The sequence below is a fragment of the Podarcis tiliguerta genome (assembly GCF_965153285.1).
Source record: "Podarcis tiliguerta genome assembly, chromosome: 1".
In the NCBI taxonomy this organism is placed as follows: Eukaryota; Metazoa; Chordata; class Lepidosauria; order Squamata; family Lacertidae; genus Podarcis; species Podarcis tiliguerta.
The window spans coordinates 105,785,158-105,800,154 of record NC_139534.1 but is presented as its reverse complement, the minus strand read 5'-3'; the positions used below and the strand labels follow the sequence as shown (position 1 = coordinate 105,800,154).

General features: G+C 44.1%; 1 long non-coding RNA gene across 1 annotated transcript; it reads right to left on the bottom strand.

Moving 5' to 3' along the window:
- Positions 1–1,399: 1,399 nt before the first annotated feature.
- Positions 1,400–2,515, bottom strand: LOC310673359. Its single transcript, XR_014508969.1, has 2 exons — positions 2,434–2,515; positions 1,400–1,473 (listed from the first exon to the last, which is right to left on the bottom strand). It is a non-coding gene; the product is annotated as an uncharacterized lncRNA (long non-coding RNA).
- Between the last annotated feature and the right edge of the window lie 12,482 nt (positions 2,516–14,997).

Sequence of the window (14,997 nt, the reverse complement as noted above, 5' to 3'; positions counted from 1 at the left end):
ATCCGCCATCTGTGTGGAGGGGAAGGGGTTCTGTGGTGAACAGAAATGCTTGGGTTCTCTCTCCCCCCACCCCCGCTACTTGGGGCAATTCCATTCCATTCCCAATTTATCCTGAAGAATTCTCTTCGGCACAAGGGGATTACCAGGATAACACAGGCAACCATAACAACTGGCATTCCTGTCCTGCTCCCTCGCTGGAAATAGAAAGGTTCACACTGTCATTGTTTTGCACCTTGGGTAATGATTCCCACCTTTGCAATGGAGGTGTAAAACTGTTACAGCTAAATGATAGTATTTGCATATAAGTTCAGTATCGTTCAAGGAGCTAATGGGGTGGTTGTGTGGTGGGGAGAAGGGCCATAGCTCAGTGGTAGAACACATGCTTCAATGTAGAAGGTCCCACTAGGAGAGACCATGTCTAGTGTAGCTGCATGGACCAATGCGCTGATTCTGTAAAAGGCAGCAGCCTCTTTTCCTATGTAGGATGAAAGATGGGGAGGTAGAGGAGGTGCTTCATAACATCTACAAATCCCAATCTTGACTTCCTCTAATTTTTCCTATATTTTGTTCCACCACCGCAACCTTTCCATAGTAAAAGTCTTCAGCACAGCATTTAAGGTGGCTGCTCCCTCCATAACTGCATTGGATCTTGAAGTGGGATCTCTTGCAAGAGAGAGATCCCAAATTGATTAGGTAGATCATGGGTAGGCAAACTAAGACCCAGGGCCCAGATCTGGCCCAATTGCCTTCTAAATTCGGCCCACGGACGGTCCGGGAATCAGTGCGTTTTTACATGAGTAGAATGTGTCCTTTTATTTAAAATGCATCTCTGGGTTATTTGTGGGCATAGGAATTCGTTCTTTTTTTCCTTTAAAATATAGTCCGCCCCCCCCCCCCAAGGTCTGAGGGACAGTGGACCGGCCCTCTGCTGAAAAAGTTTGCTGACCCCTGATGTAGATTTTAAACTGCATTTGGTCATGCTTATATAAATTGTCTTGGGGACCTTTGGACAGAAAGGAAGAGTTATAATCGATCAAATAAATATAGTATCAGGCTGAGAGTGCAGGGTTGCATAGCACCCCCCCCCCTGCAATGTTACATTGTGCATTCATGTCATACTACATGGGTAGAGTTTAAGCAGAGCGTTTCACCAGACACCACCACCCACTTTTACCAGATAATCCTATGCAGCCACAGAAAAAGAGGTAAAGGAAAATAATTAAGCAAAAACAAGAAGCAAATGCGTAGGTATAGGATGGGGAATACCTGGCTTGCAAGCAGTACATGTGAAATTCACTTTGGGATTGCAGTCAATCTCAGTCTGAACCAGCATGTCAGCAGTAGGACGTGGCTTTAAAAATAGCTAATGCAATTTTAATACATACATTAAGAGAACAGATTTTTCAAGTTGCAAGAAGTCACAGTTCCACTTTATTCTATATTTTTCAGGCTTCATCCAGGGCACCAAGAGATCTTAAATGTAAAAAACAACAACATAGTAAATTGATTAGCTACATGATAGATGCTAGAGTAGTACACACAAAACACTGGGAATTCATCTGAAAGCCCAGGTTTAAAAGAATCAATAGTAAAAACCTTCAACCTTGCAACTATGGCACAATTGTCGTCTTTCATAGGAATGAAGGAAAATCACTTATATTGGGATGATATAAAAGTAGACATATAAATGAGGTATATTCCTAAGTATGTGCGTTTAGGACTGCAGTTTTAATTTATTACTGAAACCGCTATGTTGTGTTAAGACAAATGAGCAAATAAATCAAATATAGAAATAATTTAAATTGTGTGTACTTTCTGGGTGTTTATTGTGTATTAAAAAGAAAGAACAGAGGGAAAACCCATCAGATTAATAGTGCAGTCCTATGCATGCTTACACAGAAGTTGGTCCTAAATAAGGATATGTAAGGATTGTAAGGATTGAAGCCCTATCACGCTTACCTGGGAGTAAGTCCTTTTGAATACATTGGTACTACATTTTGATGAAATGTTGACAGTAGTGAGCTAGATGGACCAATGGCCTGAGAGCTTGCTATGTTCCTATAAAATGTAAGGCAGCTTCCCATGCTCCTATAAAAGATTGGGAAGCAAGCAAATGCTTTTTGGGGGCATGCAAGTTCTGAGTTCACTGTAAGCATGCATAGGATCAGGCACTTATTTATTTATTTATTTATTTATTTATTTATTTAAAACATTTTTATCCTGCTCTTCAACGCAAGCCATTTCAGAGCGGGTTACAAATTAGAAATGCCGTAACAGGCGCAGATTGATTGACTGCTGTGGTTTTTGTTCAGTTATTGTTATGTACTGAAGTTCTCACTCTGGGACAGCAGGGGGATACTGTAGATAGTTTCCACTAAGGTCCACATATGCAAATAAGGAATTGAAAGTGACGTTCAGTGATTGGATAGTTACAGAAAGTTGTTACTGTTGCGTTGTAGTGGAGCTCTATATAAGCAGGCTAGCTGAAGCCTTCAGTTCCGTTCAGTTCTGGCCTGTGAATAAACAAGAGCTGTTTGAAGAATCGCTGTGTTGTCTGATATGTTCACCCACAACTTAACAGTTGTAATCTAACAAGGGGTGTATAGGAAAGGGTAGTGCCTCTGGTGTGGGACACGTTGTGCTCCTTCTGGGGTAGTTTGGCCACCTTTAGTCCTCACCTGCCCCTCAGCTCTCACCTTTGGCTCCAATGGGTTCTGCAGCCAAGCTGGTGCCAAAACATATTGCTCTGCTTTTCTTTGGACCACATTAGTGAGGCCGAGAGCGGGGTCTTGTCTGGGCAGCCTAAGTCCTCCATACACACTGCCCAGGCTTGCTCCCCAGGGAGGTCACTTTGGTGCTGCTAACGCAACAGTTTGACTTCACCCCTGAAGGCGCACTCCTTTGTTTCTCGAGACAGATGGATGCCAACCCATCTAACAAATTGTAAGGCCAACGTGTTATGGATGCCTCCTAAAGCAAGGGGTAGCGGACACAGGGCCCTGCACATGCTGTGAGCTGCAAGGGCAACAGCCCCAGCTGTTATGGCCAATGGGCAGGAATGATGGGAGTTGTAGACTACAACATCTGGCGGGCACCACATTCGCTGGCCCTGTCCTAGAGGGCAAGTGTCATGGAAGTTATACAAACACAGGGTTGAATATGTAGGGAGGAATTTGTAAGTACATCCTACACAGAGTGCCTGTGGAAATATAGCTTTTATGGACTGTTACGTTTCTACAAAAAACACAAAAAAATGTTGCCCCAGGTTCCAGAAAGTATCCTTCAGAAATGAAGAAGAAAAGCAGGCAAAATAGAACTTTTTCACATTATGAAAATATGATTTAACATTGAGATGAGAGAATATTTTGGGTTCAATCGGTTTAGACTTCAGAATGCCACCTAAACTACATAGGGAAAGAACGCAACATCTAAACAAAGACAAAAGGCTCCTTGCAGAACTTGAAAAGTCCTCCTGCAAGTATTAGTCTCGTGGGTGGTAGATTAAAGTAAAGGAACGGACGTCTCATCTTCAAAATATGGAACACCCAGGATCAGAGCTGTCTCATTTCTCATTTCTGTTTATACAGAGTGCTGCTCAGGTAACACACATAACACTCTTTTATCTGTATATAAGGGCTGTTGTCTAACTGTTGTCTATTCATGCTAATAAAAACCAGGCGTGTTGCATTTGTTTTTCAATTGGTGCTCATCTATTGTAATGCAATTGGGATTGATTCCCAAGGAGGTTTTGATGGAAATACATTACAGCATTGTGTATTACGTACTGAGACACTGACTAGCTCTATCCAGGTCTGTTTCTAATGTTATAACAATGGTGCTGCCAAGCTCCACCCCTTCTGATGCTTCTCTGCCACTGCCCCACTCTCCATGAGGAGAGGGCAAAGTTCTGCTTTCTGTTCCTGAGGATCACAGGAAGCTGCCTTAGCTTATACCAGGTCAGAATGTCTGTCTGTCTGCTCTGACAGTGGCTCTCCTGGTTCCTTCCCATCACCTGGTTGCATTAACCGAAGACACCAGGGACTGAACCTGAGACCATCTGCATTCAAGGCATATTCTAAATCCTGGAACTATTAATTGTTGGAACATTGGTTTTCCTTGAGGGTTCAGACCTACGGCTGGATCATTCAGAGCTATGTAAATGGCATTTAATGCCAAAGTACTATGAGGCAAGGGGCATTCTCAGTGCTGATTCCAAGGGCAAAGTGGGGGGCATAACACTGGTCTGCTGCGGTTAATAACATAGCACTGATGTCACAATGGAAGACACACAATATGAATTAGAAAAGGCCGTTGTTCCCATTTTGTGGTTTCCATAAATTCAAGTTAGATGTTAAATGCAAACCTCCTTTCGGAGGTTTCCCTCCCAGCTTCCAGCTCAGGAGTTCAATTCCTATGCGACCTGGAAACATCCTGTGGAGGCACATAAGAACATGAGATCATAAGAGCAGCCAGACAGGATCAAAGGCACGTCTAGCTCAGCATCCTAATTTCACAGTTGCCAAAAAGTGCAATAGTACTCTGCCCACTTTGGGTTCCATTTCCCAGCAACTGGAATTCAGGCCCACTGTTTCTGACAGTGGAAGAAGAGCATCACCAACATGGCTGCTCACCACTGAGAGCCATGGCTTTATCCTCCATTAATTAGTCTAAGCCCATTTTAAAGCTGTCCTATTTGATGGCCGTCACTATATCCTGTGGCACCAAATCCCACTGTTTGTATTTTGTTTCTCCTGAATCTCCCTGTCTTCTGCTTCACTGGATGACCCTAGAGCTAGTATTATGAAAGGTGGATTCTCTCTACTTTTTCCACACTGCGCACATTTTATACACCGCTATCATTTTCTCCTCCTTCCACAGTATATGTACATTAAAAAATAATTAAAAGCCTCAAATGCTGTAAACTTTCCTCATGGGGGAGTTTCACCAGCTCCCTCAATCATTTTCTGATTTCTGATTTTTATTTTTTTTGCAGCGCAGCAGTATCTCCCCCCCCCCCTGAAGTGCAGAGACCAGAACTGAACAAAGCATTCTAAAAAAAAATATTTAAAAAGTTATACTTGAAGTGGCTGTCCATAATTTCAGTGGGGTGAATCGAATGTGACTCATGAGATTTGTACTGGAAAATATTATGTGGATAACCTGCTCCAGCATACATATTCCTTAATCACAAGATAATTACAAGAAAAAAAATATCAATGCATAGAAGCACCAAATGATATTGACACAAATGATTCCTTTTTATGCACACCTCATTAACAGGCCTGGCATATTTTAACCTCATCTCCGTCATTTCTTCCAGATGGCTCTCTTCGTGGCTTTTGCTCCACACATTATGATCGCTGCGCTGAATGTTACCCTGGTGTGTACCCTGCAGCAAGCACATAAAGAGCCGATCAAAAATGGCCTTCCAAAATTCTCCACTCTGTCTGCAGGCAGCAAAACAGGGGGAACCATTTTGCTGAATATAGAAGGAGGAGAAATGCCCCCGTAGTTGATAGGCTGCCCATCTGCTGTAGCAGCAGCACAGCTTATCCCTGCCGCCCACCTAGAACCATGTATTTTTATGCTGTAGCAACTCAGTTGGCAGACTTGGCAACGTTTTGTGTTCCTCCCAATGCCTGAGACCTGCCATTGTTCCAGGGCTTTGTGAGTGGGGAAATGGTAACAAACAAACAAAAGAGTGGGGGGCGGGGAGGAGGCATAGAATATTCCAAGAATTCTTTTTAGGAGAAGGGACAAAAGTATATTTTAAATTATCAGAAAATTTCTGAGAAATTTTGGCTCAGGATACCCACTTCGTTGAAGGTGATGCCCATGAGTGATATCTGTAGCTCAGTGACAGAGCATCTGTACAGCATACAGGAGGAAACTTCCTGTCTGAAAACTCCAGAGTCTGGATGAACCAATGGTCTGATTCAGTATAAGGCAGCTTCCCATATTCCTATGGGCAGAGCTACAGTGTACATTTAAAGCATGGGTAGGCAAACTAAGGCCCAGGGGCTGGATCCGGCCCAATCGCCTTCTAAATCCGGCCCGCGGATGGTCTGGGAATCAGCGTGTTTTTACATGAGTAGAATGTGTGCTTTTATTGAAAATGCATCTCTGGGTTATTTGTGGGACCTGCCTGGTGTTTTTACATGAGTAGAATGTGTGCTTTTATTGAAAATGCATCTCTGGGTTATTTGTGGGGCATAGGAATTCGTTCATTTTTTTCTTTCAAAATATAGTCCGGCCCACCACAAGGTCTGAGGGACAGTGGACCGGCCCCCTGCTGAAAAAGTTTGCTGACCCCTGATTAAAGCATAGCGAACACCCATTTGAAGCACATGACTTTCCCCAAAGAATCCTGGGAACTGTAGTTTCCCCCCTCACAGAATTACTGTTTCCCAGCATCCTTAACCAACTACAGTCCCCAGGACTCTCTGGGGGAAGTCACGTGATTTAAATGTGTGTTGGATGTGCTTTAAATGTATGGTGCTGACCTGTCTGGTGTTCACTGTAGGAAATTCTGACGCGGGCTTTGCCACCAGTTTTAATATGTGGGGCTGTGCTGAATCTTTTCACACTTTTCTGGCTCGATAGCAGGTTGCTTCCCTTCCCCCTCTCAACACTGGAGCTGTGCCTGGACTAAGAGGCTATATCTGGTTTCATGGAAGCTGGCTTCTCTCAGGCTTCAACGCAACAAGGCTTGAGAAGATGCATTTATCTCTAACACCTCCAGGATGGGCAGGCTAGTGCTCCAACTCCCATCAGCCCCAGCCAGCATGGGCCAACCCTCAGAGGATTATGGGAGTTGGAGTTCAGCAACATCTGGAGGGCAATAGGTCCGGCCTCATCCTGCCCTAAAGGATGAGTCTCAATCTGTTTGGCCTCCCTTCCTCCCTCCCCCACAAAATGAAATAATTTGAGGTTGATGGCAACGCTGTTTCTCAGCCACATTGACGCTCTCCTGTTCTGCTGAGTGAGATTTGTTGCTTTAACTCCTCAGCTTTGAGCTGACATTAAAAAGGCTTTCCACGTCTCCATCTGCAGGGTGGGAGCATCCCATTAGTATGCAGCACAGGTACGGCGAGGACGCTGTCTCCATGCGACAGCTCTCGATCTACTTCTCTGATTAATATGGCTCAGGGAAGGATGAGAAATTCAAAAGATTCCTTTGCATATATTTTTTTTAAATGTTCAGCAGTTCTGGAAATATTATCCAAGATCTAATGTTGAGATTTATATTACCATTCGCTGCAGTGAGAATCTCCTTAACGGGCATTTTTCAAAAAGCAAAGGGTCAGCAAAGAAAAATAAAATGCAAGGCACTAATTACCGGGCGAATTTATTATTTCCAATAAAACATAGCGCATGCACACACCAATAATAATAGTAGCAACAACAACAGCCAGCTTCTGACCTTTATCTGAAAAGATTTTGGCAAAGCCCAGCATCAAAGAACAACCTTCTATTGTTCTCTTGCTTTTGTCTTTGAGCAAAAGGCTTCTTGGCAAGGTCAGAGAAGTCTAAACGTATTGTGTGTCCTCCTTTAGGGAGAGAAGGGGAGAATACAAGCCATTGTTTCTCTTGATCTTGCAAAGAAACCAACAACCTATATGGCATATTGCAATAGCCCTTTATCTTGAAGGACACCAAAAATATAGGGTCGTGTGTGTTTGTGTCTATCATCCTAAAAAATAAAAACCAAACCATTTTTTCTTACAAAGTGGGTTTTGATTCACCTCTGAAATAGGATCCCTTGAGGTAGGAAATATAGCTACAGTTTAAGGGCACAATACTATACTTCACTAGTGCCTGCTGAGGGCTGGGAAGCCAAAATGTCCTTTGTGCATCCGATTGCTGTCTGTGGATGCAGTCACATCCACACAGTACATTTAAAGCACCCTCATACTGATTTTACAGCCATGGCTCCCCCCAAAGAATCATGGGAACAATAGTTTGTTAAGGATGCTGTGGGTTGTTCGGGGACCCAACCACAGAACTACGGTATAACTCCCAGCATGTTTGGCCAACGAGAGTACCCAGAATTCCATGGGGGACCTTATTCAATTGCGCTTTAAATTTATGCTGTGAATGTGACCTATGTGGTTGGAGGACCGCTCCGTTGTGCTCACAGGCTCAGTTTCATTTTGGGGTACTCCCTCTCTTTTGCCCCAGTGTGGATTCCCCCCCCCCCCAGGCACACAAAAACGAACAGAAGAACAGCCCACTAGATCAATCCAATGACCCATCGAGTCCAGCATCCTGGTCCCACAGTGGCCAACCAGATGCAGGGCATGAATGCTGCCCACCTGCAATTTCCCATAACTGGCATTCAGAAGGATGCTGCTCCTGACTGTGGAGGCAGAGCTTAGCCATCATGGAAAATGTCTAATCCTATTTTAAAGCCTTCCAAGTTGGTGGTCCTTGCTGCCTCCTGCAGTTCCATAGTTTAACTATGCGTTGCATGAAGAAGCACTCCCTTTTATATTTCCCAAATCTTCCAGCATCCTTCAAACAGCTCTTGTTTATTCAAAGGCCAGAACAGAACTGAACTGAAGGGTTCAGTCAGCCTGCTTATATAGAGCTCCAGTACAACGTAACTGTAACAATTTTCTAAAACTGCCCAATCACTGAACGTCACTTTCAATCCCTTATTTGCATAACTATCTACACCCTGCTGGCCCAGGGTGAGAACTTCAGTACATAGCATGCCTCTTTCCTCTTAGTGAGGCTCAAACTCCCACCTTCTGCTTCCAACCCCCTGCCCCTATTCAGTGAGCCATTGGAGATCTGCTACAGTCAGAGCACATCTCTGGGGTGCTTCAATAGCTGTCCATGTTGCATCTCATGGCCCCGTTTTCTGACTGCTTTGGTTTGCCCAGGAGAAACCTTAAACCCTTGTCCCGGGAGGGATGTGTGCGCTCTTTTGCGGGCATCCTCCCCAGTAAGCTATGTGGGTGCTATAATATTGTGCATCTTCCCCTGCTTCCCCTTTGTATGTGCTGTGCTCCGAAAGATGGACTGTGGGTTTGAATCTCTGCCTAGGTAGATGCCTGCAGTGCCGTGGGTCACTGTGCCACGGGGGCTGATGGAGCATGGGCACTGCTGTGGCATATCTTGTACATGTGTGGTGATGTAGGGATGTGTGAGTGCTGGGACAAATCCTCATCATGGAGGATGAATGTAAATACATCATTCGTGTATTTACCAGGCTATGCACACATCGGATACGGTGGCCATTCTGCTGATATAGAGGCAGCATATCTTCTCTGGTCCTGGCATTATATGAGCGTAGGATTGATGTGCCCAGTGCTCCATGACTCTGCATTGTAGTTTAGAACAAGAACAAGGAGATAATTCTAAAACTGCCCAGTGAAACAAAGGGTATGAACAGCAGGACTGGGTTTAGCTAGGCTGTCGAGACACATGCGGCTCCTCTTAAAATATGAAACAGCGCAGGGGGGTCATTCACATACTCGGGGACAGGCTTCTCCTTTGTGTCACTGGGAATTTTAAAATAAATGTCAAATACAGAATTGGATTTAGAATATTTGATCATAACAGGTAGCGGTGAGTTCAAATACTTTTGGAACCAGGAGATTTCAACAGCTATATATTTTATGTTATAAATTGTCAAGCTAGTTTTGCACCCGGTGTTCTTTCCCCACTTTCAATCTACAAAGAAAGGGGAAAAACATTTAACAGCTTTATTTAATTTATAAGCAGCTATGTGAAAGCATTCCTGAGCTAAGGATGAAGAGGTCATCATCAAATGGGCCAATCAAAAATCAGATGTGACAAAAGAGCAGATCAGCCTTCCAAGACGCAGGAGGTACCAGGTTTCCTTGTCTATTAATCAATGATAATCCAGAATTACAATCCTTAATTATTTGCAAAGTCTCTTATATACAGACAGTTGATAATTACCCATGTAATGTAAGGCAGTAATTCTATCAAGGGATTCTGGTGACACTATAAACCATCATATATATGGAGACTGAGAAATCAGAGCTGAGGTTTGTTGGGATTAAGCTACTGACTAGTTATAAAACAGATTTTGTATTTTCTGTCTCCCCCCCTAAATATTAGCTTTGTCAATGTTATTCCCATTGTCGAATAAAAAGGGAGAAATGTACTACAAATGGAGAAATGTCCTGCCACTACTTTCAGTTAAAAAAATAATAATACACATATAATGTATGTGAATCATATTGTATTGCGAAATTGATTTGTGGTACTTCATAAAGAAGATAATAACATGATAGTTTTTACTGTTAAGTTCATTCTCTAAATCGCTAACAACAACAACTGAGATTATGTAGGTGTGTCAATTTTATATCCTGATGTGTTGCTGTATAATGGTCAGTGCAAATTGAGTGGGGCTGAAATAAGTCCATATTTTCTGATTATATAAAGCATGAACACCCTGAGTGTAATTCATCCTTCACCAATCTGGTGCTCTCCAGATGTACTGAACTACAACTCCCATCAGCCCCTGTCAGCGTAGCTTATGCATAACTATGTTCTCTAGGGGTGTTAGGCAGCCTATTCTTTCTGACTTTATCTAATTTACACTACATTGTTTGTTTCATGCAAATCTACTTCCCAACTTGCTTCCTCCCGATCCTATATCTTATTTCCTTCCTCCTCCTATGGCATTCTGGTCACGCCCCTTTCAAATACACTGGACTCAGCTATACAACTGCAAATAAAACATGTTAAGTGTGTTTTAAGTGCAATATGCAATGTGACACTAGATGGTGATAGTGAGCCTTATGGAAAACTCAATGTATTTTTAAAAACACAACAACAAAAAAGTATTTTCAGAATGTTTTTTGTATGTGTGTAGATTCCACTGGAAGCTCACTGGAAGGACAGATCGTGACGCTGAGGCTCCAATACTTTAGCCACCTCATAAGAAGAGAAGACTCCCTGGAAAAGACCCTGATGCTGGGAAAGATGGAGGGCACAAGGAGAAGGGGACGACAGAGGACGAGATGGTTGGACAGTGTTCTTGAAGCTACCAGCATGAGTTTGACCAAACTGCGGGAGGCAGTGGAAGACAGGGGTGCCTGGTGTGCTCTGGTCCATGGGGTCATGAAGAGTGGGACACACACAACTAAAGAACAACAACAGATTCCACCACTGTCTGCTAAACTTATATGAAGAAGAGCTGATCAAACAAACATGTCAAAAATATTCTACAGAGGTTTTCGCGGTTGAGGGAAATTTAAGAGTTAACAGTTACAAAATGTTGAAGCAGCTGACTTTATCTCAACCACAGTATACAAGGTTATTAACCCCTGATATCAGCCAGCCAGCTATTCCACCCTCCCATAATAAAAAAGCCATAAAATGCTACTGTATATCAGTGGCGTAGCGTGGGGGGTGAATGGGGGGCCAGCCACACCGGGCGCAACATCTGGGGGGGGCGCTCGCACTCGTAGTGCTAAAATCCACGGGTTAGGGGGCGCAAATTACTTACCTTGCCCCGGGTGCTGACAACCCACGCTACGCCACTGCTGTATATAGAAAGCAAGAGGTACCATAATTTGGCAATCCAGGAAGGGAACTGAGGAAGGATTGGGGTATATTGGGCTATGGAAGATGACAAGGAGCTGCTACCGCCTGGGCAACTTAAAACACTGGTGCATATAATGCTCTCTCGTTTCCCAAGTCTGAGGACAGCACAGTCAGAAACTAGGGGGATGTGAGATCAGAGGAGCTCTCTTTGACTGACTGCTGTTGCAGACACTGGCCTGGGCTGAGTCCCAGGGGAGGAGGTTTCTCCTCCAGGCAGGCCAGTCATTGCTCCACAACAAGACAGAAACTGACAAGAGATGGAACATCTGTGCCTTACATTTGACAAGCATGGACAGCAAAGGGTGCCTTTGTTCATATAAGGTACTAGCGAGAAGGATGGGGACTGATCACTCCAATGTGCTGCTTGTCAGCCTCTATAAAAAATTTCTACCTCTTGGCTGGTATAATTTTTTGCCAGTTCTACTCTGTGTGAATGGATCGACAAGGACCTGTGATTACTCTGAACTGGGATTGGCCCTCCTTGCCCATTTATTTATTAATTTATTGGCAAGGTGGAGAAATAATGCAATGATTTGTGTAGCAATATTATTTTATTTGTTTTATTTACTCAATTTATATCCCGCCCTATACTCGGAGGTCTTGGGGCGGTTCACAGAAAAGATCACAATATATAAAATATAAATAAAAACAAGAACCCAATAACACACCCACCCACCCCTGAAAAGAGCCACATTTTAAAAGGGTATAGGATGTTGATCAGGTCAACCAAAGGCCTGTTTAAAAAGGAACATTTTTGCCTGGTGCCTAAAGGTGTATAATGAAGGTGCCAGGTGAACTTCCCTGGGGAGAGCATTTCACAGATGGGGAGCCACTGCAGAGAAGGCCCATTCTTGTGTTGCTACCCTCCGTACCTCTCGAGGAGGAGGCACACGAAGGAGGGCCTCAGAAGATGATCTCAGGGTCCAGGTGGGTTCATATGGAAAGAGGCGGTCCTTGAGCTTTTGCGGTCCTGAGCCATTAAGTAAAGTCCTGAACCCATAGGTAAGGTTTATGAGAACAGTATATCATTTAGGCAACCTTAGTTCCTGCTGTTACTAAAATGCTATTGGGGCACAGATAGGAAAAAGGACAGTGGCACTTCTGCTGTAGAAACCTTGGCTTTTGGGACCCCTTAGGTTAGTAGTTCAAGGTTAGTGCAACATCTCACAGGTTGTAGTTTTACATGCTGGGCTGTGTGAATTTTGCTCCAAGGAACCATGATGCATGCTTCCGTCATGCCCCCTTTGATGTTTTCTTGTCCATATAGTTCAACTATGAAATTAGTTGCTAGAAGACGTGGTGATGGAGGAGTGAAAGCCACCAACTTAGATGGCTTTAGATTAGAGAAATTCATGGAGGATAAAGCTGTCAATAGCTACTAGTTGTGATAGCTCTGTACCGCTACCAGGATCAAAAGATAGCACACCTTTGAACACCAGTTACTGGGGAACATAGTAAGTGGGAGAGGGCCCATGTGTCCTGCTGGTGGGCATCTTATACACACCTGGTTGGCCATTGTGGAAAATAGGATGCTTCCTAGATAGTCCTTTGGCCTGATCTAGCAAGGTTCTGATCTCTGAGAGTCCATTGTTGACTACTTGCTATTGTTCTCTAGTCCCACTATACAGTATTGCAAACATTAGTCTCTTACACACTCATAGTCTTCAGTCTGCCACCAACATGGGCATCAACTTAACCCATCATTTTCCTTCTGGGGTGACCAGATGCTCTACCTTTAATCATAGCAGGCATCAGTATTGGACAGTGGCCAGCGCCCACTGGTGCTTCCTTGCCCCCCCCCCCCCAGAGTGGAACTTTGGCTGCTTGCATATCTGATGGTAGCAACTGAGAAGCTGCCCTCCGTTCTGAATGTTGCTGACAGTTGTGATTATGATTGAATGCTGTCAACATTATGCACTTAACACTGTAATGCTGAAAGAATGAGGCAGATACAGCTGCACACAATATGAACATGAAATACTTCTTTCATAACAGGCTTGAAGAGGCATTGTCATTTTTCATTTAACTTAGGCCGCAGATGTCCTGTTCAGTGAAACAGCTCTAAACACCGGTTTTGTCTGGTGACTGTCATCTGATGATGTATCCAAATTGGATTCCTGGCTGTCTTTATTTCTCCGATCTTCTGATAAAAGATCAAAAGTAATATTTAAGAATTTGTATAACCACATCCGACTACAAAGTGATTCATGGCGAGCTCTTGTAAATCTATTGCCACCGAAACGGAATTGCTTAACATTTTTTGGTCATCTCTTTTGAGGTGGGAATGAAAGAAGAGATTGTTACCAATCTGGAACAAGACGGATCTCTAACAATGCAGCTGTTGGCCAGCCCCAGATTAAGGAAACCAAACCGAGGGCTGCCCCAAAGCAAAGGACAAGACGGTGCCCTCCCCTTCTTGCATGCCCCACAAAAGCTGCTCCTGAGAGTCTCCCACCCCTCCAGTGCTGATAGTTAGGGTGTTGGGGTGGGGTGGCTTGAAGAGATAGGAGGAGAAAAGGAAGCTCCGTCACATACACTGAAATCTTCTGGTCCCTGCAGAGCTACAGCGTTGGCCACTGGGAGCAGGTGGCGCTGTGGTCTAAACCACTGAGCCTCTTGGGTTTGCCAATTGGAAGGTTGGCGGTTCAAATCCGCATGATGGGGTGAACTCCCATTGCTCTGCCCAGCTTCTGCCAACCTAGCAGTTTGAAAGCATATTAGTGCAATTAGATAAATACATAGGTACCGCTGCGGCGGGAAGGTAAACAGCATTTCTGTGCACTCTGGCTTTCGTCACAAGGTTCCGTTGCGCCTGAAGCAGTTTAGTCATGCTGGCCACATGACTCAGAAAGCTGTCTGTGGACAAACGCCAGCTCCCTCAGCCTGAAAAGCGAAATGAGCGCAGCACCCCATAGTTGCCTTTGACTGGACTTAACCGTCCAGGGGTCCTTTAGCTGCCGTTACCTTTACCATGAAGTTGGCCCTTTGTTTCCTGTGAACAAACTAGTTGATGTTGCAGGAAGGTGAGTTTTCTATCTGCATTGACCGAGGCTCACAAAACTGGATCACCCGCTCTTTTCATCTTTAAGCCATAAAAGGATATGAAGCGCACTCATTATTCTGGAACGGCTGACACCTCCCCTGACATTAAGCACAAAGGTTCTTCCTACTCCCAACAAATCAAAGACATCAGGGATTTCACCCCCCCCCCCTCCCTGCAGCAGCTTTTCTTCTCACATCTGCTTTGTCTGCTAAGTTTCTCACTCTTTCCTCCACGCTCACACGACACATGTGTCATTCCTTTGCCTCCCGCACCAGGGCTATTTTTGCTACTGCAACAACTCAGGAATAAGGCAGGACAGAATGAGCAATAGGACTTGATTTAATTGGGGTGGGCAAAGGGTGACC